At 41.9% G+C, this 16,308-nt stretch overlaps 1 long non-coding RNA gene across 1 annotated transcript; it reads left to right on the top strand.

Moving 5' to 3' along the window:
- Positions 1-291: 291 nt before the first annotated feature.
- On the top strand, positions 292-3,789 carry LOC311260852. Its single transcript, XR_014623061.1, has 3 exons — positions 292-378; positions 3,286-3,368; positions 3,457-3,789. It is a non-coding gene; the product is annotated as an uncharacterized lncRNA (long non-coding RNA).
- Positions 3,790-16,308: the final 12,519 nt, after the last annotated feature.

Genomic DNA, 16,308 nt, shown 5'->3' with positions numbered 1-16,308 from the left:
CTGAATAAGAAAATGTATAATCATGTTTAATTAATTCACATTAACATATACATTTTAAAAAAAGTTCATGAAGAACTAGATCGAGTAATAAAATAACAAGAACAGACCAGATAAATTAAAAATGTAAAAAATGACCTTATTAAATCTTATTAACATATGTGTATCTGTGCCAGGTAAAATAAGCAAAAATAATTCCCGCCCACAGACTCGGTGACGACAACAGGTGGAGCGCGCCAAAATGTGCTGTTTCGCGCGTAAAGTAAGACCCGCCCACGAATCTGACTGCGGGATCGCGCCAAAACTTGTAGATGCTCTTTAAATGTCGCTGACGGATCTTCACTCGGATCTGAGCAGCTCTTCTCTGAGGACACGAACAAGGTCAGTAAATTATTCTGTGCGAAGCCGCTTTATTTGTACAGTTACCTGCTCAGTAAAGGTGTATTTATCTCTGTGTGTGAGGTGTATAGATCAGTTATTATATACCGATCTCCGGTAATAAGCACAGGTGATGTTCCTCTTATATCAGTGAGCGCCGCATACTAATTACCCTCATGCGTTAGCTAAACACAGTAAGTTTGTGCGGGTTAACAGAGAGCCAGCATCCCTCTCAGGAAATAACTCTGAAAATTAAGCTGGAAACGCACTTTACATTGAACTGTAAAGTGTGGGGGTAAATTCGGCTTGAACATAATCCTCCAGCTACCTCATAACAAATCCGTGATGGACGTTTTATTTTGTTCGGTACACCAAACCTCCTTGTGATTTTGATTGTTTTTTCTCTGCCGTGTTTATTACAGGAATAATGCACAATAAATTACATTTGGGATGCTATCTCAAAACAAGTAGCTACTGTTGGTAAAGTCGGCTTAGTCTTTTTTTTAATGTATTTACATAATCCTCTAACTACATCATAATAAATCCATGATGGACGTTATGTTTTGTCAGGTACACCAAACCTCCTTGTGATTTTGGTCGTTTTTTCTCTGCCGTGTTTATTACAGGAATAATGCCACAGTAAATTCAAATTGGGACACTATCACAATACAAGTCGCTTGTTTCGGTAAAATCGGCATGAATTTTTTTTAAATGTATTTATTCTTTAAAACAGCATGAAGCCTGGTTAGCTAACTTGACTGTTCAGTTTAAGTGAGTGGTTATGATCGGTTTGCATGTTAGCTAGCGTGTTGAGAGTGTTAGCATGTCGCCATTATCTGCTGTGTAAGTGAACATGTTCATACTAACATCGTTACAGCTGCATATCAGAGTACAGCACAGGTAGCGAACAGGCTCCATGTGTTGTGTTTAATAATGTCTCAGTATGTTAAGTTGTATGTCAGCAGCTAGAAGGTCATTTTGAGCAGCTACAGTAGTTTATACACACAATATGCAGGCATGTTGTGTGTACTGACAGATTATATTTTATTTAACATGTACACTGATCAGCCACAACATTAAAACCACTGACAAGTGAAGTGAGCATTGATCATCTTGTTACAATCAAATGTTCTGCTGGGAAACCTCGAGTTCTGTCATTTCTGTGGACGCCTCTTTGACAAGCACCGCCCACCCAAACACTGTTGCAGACCAAGTACACCCCCTCATGGCTGCAGCACTCCTTGATGGCAGTGGCCCCCCAGCAGGACAATGGTCTGCAGCACTGCAGAAAAACTGCCCAGTAATGGTCTGAGGAACCTGAGGAAGAGCTCATGGTGTCAGACTGGCCTCCTAATTCCCCAGATCTCAATCCAGTTGAGCTTCTGTGGGAATGCGCCAGAGCCAAGTCCAAGTTTTGGGTTTTGAGGTGGGATGTCTACATTTTAAATTAGACTTTTAATAGGGAGAGAGATTTAGAGATTATTGTTAGAGTGATTATATTTATATATGTTAGCTTAGTCAGTCCTCCTAAGATGTTTTTAGAAGAAGGGTGAACAAGTCAATCGTACCTCTGATAGGCAGTGTCCCCTTGTGGTTACACAGCTTTCATGACTAGCTGTAACATTAGTTTCGGCCTATTCGCCCAGCAGGCCACTGATAAGGATCACAGTCCTTTTCTGACGTGCAACTGTGCGGTGGTGAAGTGTTTGGTTTGGAAGCAGTTGTCGTGGTCTCATTCATGGTAGAAGTGAAGCAAACTGAGAGCTACAAACACCAGCAGAATGACCGGAGACATGTTTTAATTTGTTTTGGCTCAGACCTGTGTGAACTGACCAATCAGAGCAGACTTAGGCCCCACCTCAAAACCCACATGGTTTAAAATTCTGCTGTAAACGGCCTGGTGCCTGACACATTACACTCTGAGGTTGTGTTAATGCCTCGAGGGTTCAGATGCTTGATCAGATTGTGATCTGGAGCATTTGGAGGCCAGGTTGACACCTTGAGCTCTTTTTCACGTTCCTCTGGTCATGCTCTTGTTGGTCATAGATATATCCCTCCTGAATGAAGTGCAACCTGTGGAAGGTTTCTCTTTGAGCGGTTGTTGGTTTGTCTACATCCTTCTGAGTGTATTGAGGGTTTGTTTTCGGTTCTTGTACATCAAAAGTTCAGTAACAGCAATCCAGATGTTAGTGGTCTGCTAGGCAAACCTGGTGTTATCATTCTTTGTTACAGGTTAACTTGACTGTACTTCAGCTATTTTGCATGGCAAATGTCCTTGTGCGCTCCTTTACACTGTAAGCTGTGGCCACATTGTGGCAATGGCAGAAGCAGGAGCTTTGGTCAGCTGACTGGTATTGGTAATAGCGTATCCTATGAGCCCTTGTGCGTTCCCACCAGCATACAGAGTCTCTGGTTACAGAGGCCTTGTTGGTAGAAGCGTGCCTGAAGTGTGCGTGTTTAGTTCAGGCCGAGGTGGACGCACGTTGGCCTGGCTAGGGACAAGCTCAGGGCCACGGTAGAAGCTAGCCTGACGCCGGCAGTTGATTCACTGTCCTCACCTGCACCGCACATACAGACACACAATCCCCGCAGATACACACACACAATCCCCGCAGATACACACGCACAATCCCTGCAGATACACAGAAAACCACCACAGATACACACACAAAATTCCCACAAATACACACAAAACCTCCACAATGACACACAAAATCTCTACAATGACACACAAGACCTCCACAAATACACACAAAGACACACACAACTTCCATGATAACACACAAAATCTCTACAATGACACACAAAACCTCCACGAATACACACGAAGACACACAACTTCCATGATGACACACAAAACCTCCACAAAGAGACATGAAACTACCACTGCTCCTCTTTCTCCTCCTGCAGGTGATGGACGAGTTGAACGAATGACTCCACGAGCCAAACAATGGAGACGAGCCACCACAGGAGCCTGGAGCAGCAGGAGCAGTGTGAGTATCTATCACCTGAACTTTACAGGGTTATCAAATCTGAGAGATATATCTGCAGTATACTGATGGTCTCTGTTCCTTTCTCCAGGACGAGCACATGAGCGGTGAGCAGGGCTCTGGGACAACACACGAGAGGAGCCAGGAGCTGAAAGTGTGGGAAGACAAACAGGCTGCTGAGGACGTCGCAGCTGCTGGCGCTCTCGCTGGACGACGGTTTCCTGAACTGAAGCCTGATTTCCTGTAATCAAGTTTTGTGGACTGATATATTTTGATGACAGCTCATTCAGGTCTTTGTGGCCACAGAGCAGCTTCTGTCCTCAGGCGGTGAGTCTCCCGAACTCATCCTCAACACTTCACTTCATAAATTAGATTGCTTTAGTTTTTGTCCTTCTGTGCTGTCACATTAAATGACTCAAGCTCAGCTTTGTTTCACAGGCCTGGTGTTGTAAAATGTTTTCTATCAGATCAGTAGCACATTTTGTGCTGGGTGCAGGCATTTAATTACAGAAACAAACAGACTTGCTCTCTCGGCTGTATAGACTTTCAAGCAGCAAGAGCTCCACCAACCCTCAGAAGCTCCCATGTTGAATTTTAAAGCAGACTGTACCATTTTTTCTAACTCATCATTCCCAATCTACATCAATGCATTCAGCAACTCCTGTCACTCAGAATCACAATTGTTTTTAATGCGAGCGTTAAAAAGTTTGGGAGCTATTTTCTGAGGAAACGAAGCAAACTCACAAATATTCTTTCATTCATCGAGCCAGAAACTCCTTTCACATATTAATGTTCCCCATCTTTGTTTTTACTATGGAGGACCACGAGGGTCACGGAAATAATAATGAATTATTGAACTAATTGCACAATAAAATAGGCATTAATAAATTAGTTTACAAATTATATATATATATATATAATTATAAATAGAATTAACAAATGAAATATGAATCCATCAATAAATAGTTCAAATTAAAAAGGGACAGACCTGTTTGATTGACATCTCAGTGGATGTGTGAGCTGTGCTGCACCTGTTATGTGTGGACGCCTCTATAATTCTTGTACGTACGTGGAGTTAAATGTAGTCAGTGATGAGAAGTTAACTCAACTTTAAATTAAAAACAGGTCGGATGAGCCAACAGAAGTTAAAACGGGCTGATTAATTATTAGATACACCAGTTGCTGTTTGCTGTCAGTTGCCACAGGGTGGCGGTACAGGACCTTATGTTCTGAATTATCAAGCATCTACATCAGAGGTTTTCCAGCGGGCAGTCTGTGAACAGTTTCAAGGAAAGCTTTGAGAATGGGAGTGAGAAAAACATCAGTTATTTCATTAGTTGTCAAAAGTACATCACAAAGATTAGCTTGACTTTTTCCATGCTTTGTCTGAAGGGACGCTCACAGTCAGACTGAAAACCCCAGATTCGTTTGACACCATTAACAATACAAGATGTCTGATATTGATATATTAAAAACAAGTTAACAACTTAAAACTACCACTATCAGAACGTCTGTGTGACGGAGTTTGATGCTGTTTCATTTCGTCCTCATTGTCTTGAATCAACATCATGACCATCAGCAAGAGACAAGAAGATTCAACATTTAAGGTGGCTTATCACCGACAAACATTACACGTTTTTAGTTACAGAATATTTGCATTATGCTGGAGTGGTCGTGAAGAAACCTGTTGGGTGTTTTAGGGCTGCAAAAAGATGAGTTATCGGTAATAGTTTGGGAACAACAGGAGTTGACGTTAGGTGGTGCTATGTGTTTTAAAAAGGCTTTAAATGAGGGATGCTGGACAATATCGTCACATCGTCCGTATCGGCCACTAAAGGCTTTAAAATTAAATATTATAAGTGATTTATATTTATTTTTCAAATTATTTTGATTTCCTCCTTTGATTTTCCGTCCATTTTTTAATTAGACCACGTTGTTTGCGGTGAAAGTCATGTATTGATGTGCTTCAAACGCATCAATATATGATTTTTTCTTTTTAATTATAAAATTAATTAATTTTCAATTTGTTTATTATCGGTGGTCTTCCTCAGCCACCAGTGTGTACAGGTGAGCCTGTTTGTAGGAGGCGTGGCTTGGACTCTGTAGCTGCTTTTACCTCATTGGCTGCTAAGAAGTGGGCGTGGTTTGTACAGGCCGCACGGCTGCAGTATCTCCACACCTGTTGGCGCTCCTTTGTCTTTGGGTTAATTTCGTCCATCTCCTGGCGTTTCTTCTGGAGATCAAAGATGGCCGCGGTCCTGTCACGTAGGATCGGCATCACACCTCTCGCTCCCGCAGGCAAACTCCAGTTCACACATAAGCATGGTAGCAAGTTATTAACATTGATTGCTCAGATTGATTCTGGCAGCCCCTTCACACACTCTCATAAACTCACTTTGAGCCCGGCTTCTCACGTACGGTCCGAGAGCTCATGACGCTTTGTTGTCTTGTAGATTTTCAGAGTTAACGATTCACATTCTCCCAGCTGTTATCTTCTTCCTGCTTTGACGTTAGTTTTTGTGAACGTTCACAAACGGTCTCCCGTTCCTGCTTTTAAAGGCCGGATTGTGCCTTTAAAAGCAGAAACTTTTAAAGGCACAATCCGACATTTCAGTGCTTAGAAAAACAGACCCAGCAGAACAAGCTTTTTATTTTTATTTAATCTCTCAAAGTCAAAACTGATAAATGTTATTTTACCTTTAAATAACAAAGTAATTTTGATGTCACAGTAATCTGGGTTAATGGTGTCTCTGTCTCAGCCACTCTACCCCCCCAGTGAGTGAGTAGGATCACAGTTCGTAATGCTTCCGGCACTGATTTTGGTGAAACTGGATAATATTTTATAGTAAAAATGTCACCTGGTTTCCCTCTGAAATGCTCTCGCTGCTTAACTTTCTGTGTTGTTGCGCTTGCTTGATATCCGGCTGTGTTAGCGAAGTTATTTACTCACTTGGTTTTGATCGTACAGCAGCAGAGGTTTAGCTGGTCGCATGTTACAGCCAAGTGTTTTTGTCTCTTGTTCAGGTTATGTTGTGTTATGCTTGGCATTATCGTTTTGAGTTGTGTTCTTATGCAAACTTTGACTGCCGCACTACTAAAACCACATGTTTTTTAGAGACAAACGTTTTCAAGACGTAAAATTGTTGCGATCGTGCAGGTGAATACATTACACCGGACAAATTGTTCGGGTTAGGGTTAACCTGGGATTTGTATTTATGATGGGTGTGCTGTGTTCTGTTATGTATTACTACATAATGTTCCTTTACAAACAAAAAGATGTTTATTTTCCTTTTGTTTATCTAAAAGTCAACCTCTATGAAAACTGATAAGGTTAGAGGATTAATCAGTTTCAACTCGGAAATCAAATGTAAAGCAAAATCAATCATATCGTTAAACCTGTAAAGAGAAGTTAATTAATCACTTAGTAGATTTATGGAAAAATTCATCATCATGAAGTTACTTTAGTACACGGGAATAAAAGTCAAAGGGTCAAGAGAAGAGATGACCTGATCACACTTTTTGTTACAATATGGTAGGAAGATGACGACACAAGTGCAGCAAACACATGAAAGGCAGGATTCAGAAACAAAAGGTGAGAAGAATCCAGGAAAAACAAAACTGAGTCAAAAGGACAAGAAGACAAAGTAGCAACAAAAGGGCTTAAACAAAGTGCAAATCAACGAAAACACCACCAACACAAAAACCAGAAACATACCACGGGGAGACACTGGTGATAACACAGGAGAACAAAGATTTTACAAACACACTAACGAGGAGATGAGGTGCAGGTGGAGTGAGGCGGGAAAAGGACAGGTGAGGGAAAGGAACGGAAAAACACTGGAAGGAGGGAAAATCACACAGAGGGAGGAACTGAAAATAACCTGAGTGTTTGTAGTAGTAGCTCTGCTGTTTTAATAAAACATTATTTATTCTCAGGTTTGAATGTTTCCTATAATGTTCATTTCGGTGTCCTGTAGTATTTTGTATGTCTGTGGAGACGAGTGTCGGTGTAGATCATCTGTGGCTTTAGTAAAAAGTTAGACGGCCTCTCTTCTTCTCCTGTGTGACCTCAGTGATTTGACCCCTGAAACACGAGTTACAGACATCTGATTGACAGGTGTTACCACAGGGAGATGTGTGATTTTTTCACTTTAAGCACAAAAATCACACTTAATATCACACCTTTCCACCGCTGACGCTTTGAACGACGCTGGTCAGTGCACGCGAGTACACGGTTACACCCGCTGCTCCTCGCCATACACTAGACTGACAGACACGATGGCACTTTGCTCTGAACGCGTCAGAAACCAGATCAGCTGTGTGAAATTCTTGAGGCTAGTTTGGGTCAAAAAGTGTTTAATTTATGAAAGGATTTATTGGATTCTGACAAGTGAAACTGAAACATGTTTAGAAATAATAAAAAAAAACACTCTACTGTCAGTTGGTCAATCATTACAAACTGATCAGCCAAACATCAGCATTTTTGCTTTTTATTCATGAGACTGGAAATGTGGGAAGAGAGAGAGACATGCAACAAATGTCCATGATCTTAATCAAACCACGGCTTTTACACACATCGTAAAGCACCGGGCCACAAGTGTAAACCTGAAGAAATGTGTTTTAAAGAGGGCATATTCTGCTTTTTGGGGTTTTGCCTTTCCTTTATTGTGTTATGAAGCATTAAAAGATCTGCAAAGTGAAAAAGCCCATAGTCGAGCCTTTACTTTCGTAACTTATGTGCGTCACTATGTAACAGGTGTTATATAAATATATATTTTTATATATTTATTATAAAATATATACCCTCCAGTCAGTCAGCAGACACACAGATGCTACTGCTGTAGCAGCGTTATTTTAGATCACACTACCTTGCTCAGCATTGCTCGCTACTTTGCCTCTGATTGGCTACATCCTGCCCGTTAAGTGATGCGCATGTGCAACTCTCACCAAAGATTGAACAGAGGCGAGATGTCTCACTCTGTAGCTAAATTTTTTGAAAATTAAAGTATGTAAACCTGTTCTACTAGGACCCCCGAATAAGAGTATGAACCTGAACATTAGCATAATATGACCTCTTTAAAATACAGTACATATTTAAGATGCATTCTTCCTTGTGGTTGATTGTGTTTGATGGTCTAGAACAAACTTTGAGCCTCAGCCTTAAAGTTGACACAAATAACAGGTCCTTGAAGTGCTCACAAGAAATGGAAATTTGAACATCTACAGCTCTATCTGCTGATGAAGATTGTGTGAGGTGATCAAGAAATCCAAAACAGCCCCGGGGACTGAGGTGAGGTTGTTCCCTCAGCTGATCTTGACAGGTTTAGTCAAAAAAGACGGACGCTAGTGTCATTCTGGTACAGCAATATTCACATAATGGTGACATTTATGACTTCGTTCACGCCGAGAATAACTTAAAGGACTTGTTATCGCCTCTGAGTAAGAGCCATGTTGGGCCACATTAGGCTACATGTTCATACTGGTAGCACTGGTAACACAGCGCCACGTGGTGACAAACGGACGGTGGCATTAACGCACTTAATGGAAATGCTGTGTGCTGTTATTTTTGCATAATAATTGCCAGGTGTGGCGAGGATGGTGACGCTGACAGTGAGAGCAGCAGAACCAGAAAAATGCATCTGATGTCCGTGTATATCATGCATGCACACACACACACACACACAAAATGAGCAGAGAAGATGGGAGAAGAGGCATGACCAAAAGGCAGTGAAGGGGAAAAACAACAACACAGATAGCTGCGGGCGGAGATGCCGCTGTATTCATTTTTGATGAATGGATGGCTTCCTACACACACGGAGTACTTTATTAATACTAATGGAATGATGCTATTATAATAAAAGCATGCTGTGTCAGGTGACGGGGCTGAGGAGATGGAGACATCACACCCATGTAAACACCAGCAGACCTTTTAACAGCCGCCGAGGACGAGGAGAAGAAGACGAGGAGGTCAGAATATATAATCACGACGATGAAGAATAGTGGAAGAACTGTTCATTTTATTCACATTTTACTTAAATGCCTGAAGTTGCACACATGGTTGTTTAAATCATGATTTTTTTTCAATGAATGCAGCATTAAGTCAAAGAGGGAATGTCTTTCTTCATCATTTATACACTTTTTTGTGGTTGAGTGTTTATATTTGGGAATCTTGGAGACCACTGGATCTTCAGTAATGTTTAAAGTAAAAGTTTTGTTGAGACTGAGAAATATCTATAGCTGCTGATCAGGAACAGAAAGTGTCAACACTGTACGAAGCGACTCTTAAACATGTTTGCCAGAGTGTCTGAATGTATTATCGTCTCAGGATTATTAGAGAGCGAACTGGGCTCACACTATAGAGTTAATCAGCTCCCCTCTTGTTCCTGTGGAGTCACAGCGTATGATTGCACATCTGGATCTTTGCCAAGTCATTTACTGGGCAGTTCCTCCTTCATTTTCAAATATTAGATCACATGACAATGAACAGGGTTGTTTATATGGTCACTCAACCTGACGTTAGACATCTAATAATAATGATAATGTGGTTATAAGTTTAGGACAAACAAAAAGCAAACAAAGAGACAGAGCAACAGGCATTAAAGCAAACAACGAGAGGCAAAGCTAAAGAAAATGAACAACAAGTTAATCAAAAGCAAGTCGAAACAAATTGGTCTGCAGCTGCTTTTTAAAATGTGTCACCAGTGTCCACAGAACTGAAGTCCAAAGGGAGAGAGGTCCAGAGTGGAGGAGCTGCTCCCTGAAGGAAGCCAATACAAAGCTATAAGAGATAAGGCTTGCAGGATCGGTAACTTCTTTTAAATCTCTTTTTTATAGACTTGCTTTTATGTGATGTCGTCCTTTTACTTTTGCTCCTACCGTCTGAGTCGACTATATTGATGTTTTTGTTTTATTAACCCATTTCTTTTTCCTTCTCTTTCTTATTCTTTACTTATGTTCTTCTACTACTTCTCTCCAATCTCTTCTGTTTGTCCTATACAATTTTGCTTTGTCTTTGTCGAAGCACTTTGTAAAACTCTGTTTTTAAAAAGTGCTATATGAATAAAGTTTATTATTATTATTATAAAGCAAACAGCACTGGACCCAGGACAGAACCTCGGGGAACCCTGCAGAATAAACGCTCAGTTGATGCAGTGCAGATGTCAACTTTAACCGAGAAGGTCCTGTCTGACGCTCCTCTGCATTTCCAAAACACAAACCAACTAAGATGCGAGTCTGCCACAAACTGGCTGCTTATCCACGACCGTGATTAACTGTAACACACATCCAGGCTGAATGTGTCCTTTGTTATGCTATGGAAAAACTTGTTTTAAGGCCACCTTACACAGAACAGTAGTTTTAAATTGTGGCTTTTAAAGGTCCGGTGTGTAGGATTTAGTGGCATCTTGCAGATTGCAACCAACTGAATGTCCCTCGTATCTCGTAAAAAACAAGAAAGGCCCTCTCTAGAGCCGATGTTTGTTCTGTTCGTTCTGGGCTACTGTAGAAACATGGCGGAGGCCCTCAGTATGTAAAAAGGTTATCAAGTTCACAACACAATTATGTTTTAATCATTATTCATATGTATAAATATTTGATTAAATTCCTGCTTATAGACACACCGGACCTTTAATGATTCCTTCTTTATTTTTGCTTTGAATATTGTATTTTAGGAGAAGAAGTTTTATTCTGCTCTTGTTCTCAGTGTCAATCTATCTTAATAAAAGCATCATTAAATAGTCAAAGCTGTAACCAGTAAAAGCTCCTCTCTCACTGTAGATTGCACACAGACACACACACACATGCACAGAATCCCACACTTGAGTGGACAGGTAACAAACATTTAGACATCCATAATTAAAGGTCAACAGTGTGGTGCAAACAGATATTGAGAGGAAGTCTGTGTTTATGCTAATGCCTTGTCAGACAGAGAGGCCAGCGACTCTCTGACACCATCTATTAATAATGAGACAAGATCGCAGAAATGCACTGGGAATGAACCAAACAATGCCGCTCCTGGCAAACAATATGGGATCTGACAGCCGGCTGAGTGAGTGCTTTGAAATTAGGCTGCGTGTGCACACAGTGTTCGGAGGGACAGGGCCGTGTGAATGGATTTGTTTGTTGTATTGATGTTTGTGTTTTGTGTTTGTCTCACAGCAGTGGTCTTGTCTGGCCTGTTTGCAAACATGCTTGTACAACTAGTGGCGACAAGGCTGCAAAAGGACGGCACGGGCAGCTGAGATGCAGGGAGAGGGGGGAAGCCTGCCAAGAGACGCCGAGGCACATGGGACCCTCGAGAAAAGGCAAATCAGACAGTAGCATTTTTATTTTTGATACAACGATGTGTGTCAAATATACATTTTACAGATTTGACTATTTTTTAATAATGCTAGCTGGGAAATTGTATTAATTTAATGAAGTAAGACATTGGTTCCCAGTATTGGGTCAGGACTGCTGAAGGCATACAAAAAAACTATTTTGCTTTTTGTAGTGACTAATTTCACTCCATCAGGCCACTAAAAAATGCTTCAAATGAAACAACCCAAGCAGAAAAACCACTGGTTGAACTGCTCACAACTTGCACTATAAAGCCGTAGCATGTGTTGAGTTGGGAACCGCAGAAAAAACCCACTATGGCACATGTATGACCACAGCAATAATTAAAGACGCTCAGGTCATGGCCTCAGCTTTTAGCCCGCAGTGCAGCTCTAGGATGACAACATCAGTTTGTTGGTCGGGCCACCACTTTGGTCCAGACTGAACTGTTGGATAGATTGTCATAACATTCGGCACACATTCACGTCCCCCTCAGGATGAATTATCGTAACTTGGGTGATCTTCTGACTTCTCATCCAGCACAGAGCCGCTAGCACGTCTGTCGACTCAGCCTGGTTTTTCTGGAAATTTGGGCGATTTGATGAAGATTTCATGGGCTGATTCTCATATTTTTGGACAGATCTTTTGGCCTTTTAAGTTATTATGGTGTAGAATTAATCTGGAGTTGTGTTTCTGTTCACCTGAAGTCCAATATCGACTCTGTAGTCTTGCATAGCCAGACCTGTGCCAGCACTGGAGACGGCCCTGGTTGCACCAACTCTCACTTAAAAAGCACTTAGTGTATAAAATAGTGGACAGAGCCACGTGATCATCACCTGACTCCACCTGACTGGGTGGAGCTGAAGCAAACCTAGTTAGTTTAACAAGCCCACGAACCTAGCTCGGGCTAATAAACTTTCAATGTTCACACGTTACTCGCATGAGTTCGACCCCCAATGAGTTTGAGGTGTATTTGCCCCAAACAGACACAATACGTGTGTTTGTGTTCAATCTGAGCAAAGTCACACTCAACAGATACTCGTTTTTCCCATCTCTTCCCTGTACGTTCATGAAGTGAAGTGCACGTCCCTCCATTCAGCAGTCAAATAAGAGAGTTGTGGATTTCAACACCTCCATGGCTCGAAACAGCAAGCGAGAGTGAAGATAAATCCACATTTTAATCCCAAAAGTGTAAAAAAAATAAATAAATAAAAATGCGCTCGTCTCGCTCCAGCTGCTGTCTGCCGGCTCGTTAATCCAGAACACCAGCCTCTATCCGTCCACTTTGGCCTTTTAGTCCAATTAACTGCACAGGAAGCCATATTATTCATCTGATATCTGAATTATAATTCTCCAAAAGGCACCAACGCCACAAAAACGTCCGAGAGATCAGGTTCAGCGGCTGTAATTAGCTGAGGTGAAGCCAAGCAGACGGCTCTAGACTACCTGTCACTGAAAGCGACCACGCCCCTAATTATGAGTGACTTCAAGATATAAAGTAAACAAGAGAGTTATATAAAAATTCACCCCTGCACATCTGTAAACATGTTTATGTAACGTTGGACATTTTAACATGGGCTCTTACGGGGATTGACTCGCTTCTGGAGCCAACGCCAAGTGGCCATCGGATGAACTGCAGTTTTGGGTACTCCCGCATTGGCTTAATTTCTCAGCTCCCTGGGAAAAACACGCTCTTGTTTGTTTGTTTTTCTTTAATCCAGTCACAATCGTCTTGGGCCTTGAACCTAACCAAAAGTTCTGGGTTGAGACCCATCGTCCATTGAAGTTTCATGGAAATCTGTTCAGTTTTAGTGTAATCCTGCTGATTAACCAACAAACCAACCAACCAACAGGGGTGAAAACAAAACCTCCTTGGCAGACGTAATAATGAAGAAAAAGGGATTCATTGTTTCCCCACCAAAATTTTATTCCTGACACCGTGAGGTCAAGAACTTTTCTTTTTGTTTTTAATTCAAAAACTTCCAATTAATATATATATATATATTTTAAGATGCCTGGTCCAAATTTCTAAAAGGGGGGGGGGTGCACTGTGAGATCTTGGACTGATGATCTGAGTATACTCTTTAAATCCTTGCTACGGCCCTGGACACATGCTCAATAATAACCTGACAACGCTGCTCTACTCAAAGCTGGGAGACTGCGAGGGGCCACAGCCGGTCTGTACAGTGAGCAAACGGGCCGAGCGGCAAAGTGAGGTCCTGCTGGTAGTGATATCATTATGTTGTGTGTCGTGCCTGGACAAGGGGACCGGAGTGAGTTCAGGGGGGTTTTTGGGGCTGTAATCTCTTGATTGAATGGGTTTGTGTGTGTCAGTGTGTGTGTGTCTTTCTGCCTTGCTGGTTGTGTGTTTTTGTCTCAGAGAGAGTGTTCTTGTGTATCTATGTTTTTGGTGTGTGTGTGTGTGTGTGTGTGTGTGGAGGATTAGCGTGCCTCTCCAGTCCTCTGGCTGTAATCAGACGGGACACTGGCTCCATGACGTCCCACTACCCCCACCACCACCCACTGCGGGAGCGCCTCTCTCCCTTTCACCCTGTCATGTGTGTTTGGCTGCCGGTCTTGGGACCTTGGCGGTATGTTAGGAGTTAAAACAATTATTCATGCTCACATCACAGTGTCCTTTTTTTTAAAAAAAAAACCCAAAAAACGTTGCTTCCACTGGAGAGAGTGACAGGAAAGATCAGGAAGACAAAGATCTTCGTTTTTGGACGTGACGGCCACGCCGCACGCGACGCAGACCGCCGGGGTCAACAACCTACATCGGCTTTTTAAATGACGTTTGCGTACTTATTTCTTTCACTGAGGGGTCGAACTTGTTTGAAAGTGAGAGTCCAGCAAGATAACGCAGCTTCATCGGGGTGACAGTTCGAGGGCCGTCAGATAAACAACCATCGCTGATCAGGTTAGTCTGAGCCCTCTGACCCTGGCCTGGCCTGTCTGCTGTTAGTTTGACCTTTAACCTCTCTCTTTGTCTTTCAGTGCAGCACACAGGACCGTCCAAGCACACACGCCAACCCCCCAACACACACACACACACACACTCCTACTTGGCCTCTTATCCTTGACAGCTCTTATGCTCATATTAAGATCTACTTCAGTGATTTCAGGGCGGTTTCAGCCATAAACTCTCATTTAGGGGGAAATTAGCTTGGGTCTCAGTCTTGTAACTATACTGCGCTTAACAGCATTAGACCATTCTTGTGGCTTTTAAATAACAACAAGGATGGATAGTATCATTCAAATAAACCTCCAGCAGATTACTTTGTTGCACCATATGTAATGGACATGCATTCATTGTTGTACATTATTGTACTGCCATTGTGCCGTCCTCTTAGTGCCATACAGTGCGTACTGAGTCTAATTACAGATACTTATGGCTTAATATATTAACATGTGCTGAAAAAGATTGGTTTGATGAGTCAATCGACCTGTTTTACAATAATGCACTCTCAACTTTTGAACCCAACATGGTCTGATGAAGCTTTAAAGGGGCTGTGTGGAACTTCTGTGATGTGCTGGAAGACGGTCGTTAGCTTAAGTTATTGGACCTCGTTTTTAAACTAACGATAGCTACTGTTGCGCTCAGTTCGCGGAGCAGAGAGGCACGGAGACACATGCAAAAATTCTCATCTTTGGACTGTCGTAGAAAATCACCAACGGAAGCTCCTCTCTCCCACAGAAAACACTGCTCCTCAAACACCTCGCCTTTAATTCTGTCACACATTTCCATTTTTTATGTCTAGCAGCTAGTTTGGCACATAAGACTAGATTTTGCAAAGCTGCTCTGTTGTTGTTAGCAGTGGTGACTCAGGCATGTGTGAGCTGACCAATCAGAGCAGACTGGGTATTTGGGAGGGGGAGCCTTAAAGAGACAGGAGCGTTTCAGACAGTATGAGAAAACTGAATCACCAAAGCATGAAAACCTTATTCTAGTAGCAGCACAAAATAAAGTTATGAACCTGAAAATGAGCATAATTCGTCTTTTTAGAGATGTGGAAGGTGTAATTTTTCACGTCACGCTACAATCCGCTCACATATGACAAATAAAAAAGTGATTAAAACACGTAAATTGCTTCATATTGTTTCTTTCAAAGCAGAAGACAATCCCCTTAAACAAGTTTTGGTAACATTTCATCTGGAAAGGAAACAAATCCTACAACTTTTTCATAGATCGAGGCCGTCTTTATTTCCTGTCGTAACCGCTGTTTTACTTGCTGTGGCCTTTACTGCTGCAGAGACGGAGCACCATCAGACCCATAGAGACGAACCATAATCAACTTTACCAATTACACTCCATCTCAGACCACTTATTCCTCGCAAAATGGCTTCACTAATGCTTGACATCACACAAATGTCTCTCGGTCCCGTGCAAGAGACTCTAAATACACATTTATATATTCTAACCAATAGTTCAGACTGTAATGAAATTAAGCTTTAAAGAAGTCTTTCGTGTCTTTTAAAAAGGCTTACTTAGAGACATCGCTCTGCAGCTTCAACCGACGATACAGCAGAAACACAACATGCCCTCGGGAGCCCTCCCGGTTCAGTCGCTATATAGAAAAACTTTGGTCCGCAGGCCAAACGACTGACATTTAAAAATGTCAGTCTT

The sequence above is a fragment of the Pagrus pagrus genome, assembly GCF_965226575.1.
Source record: "Pagrus pagrus genome assembly, chromosome: 8".
Taxonomy (NCBI): domain Eukaryota; kingdom Metazoa; phylum Chordata; class Actinopteri; order Spariformes; family Sparidae; genus Pagrus; species Pagrus pagrus.
The sequence above is the reverse complement of the archived record's forward strand: the minus strand, read 5'-3'. Positions and strand labels throughout refer to the sequence as shown.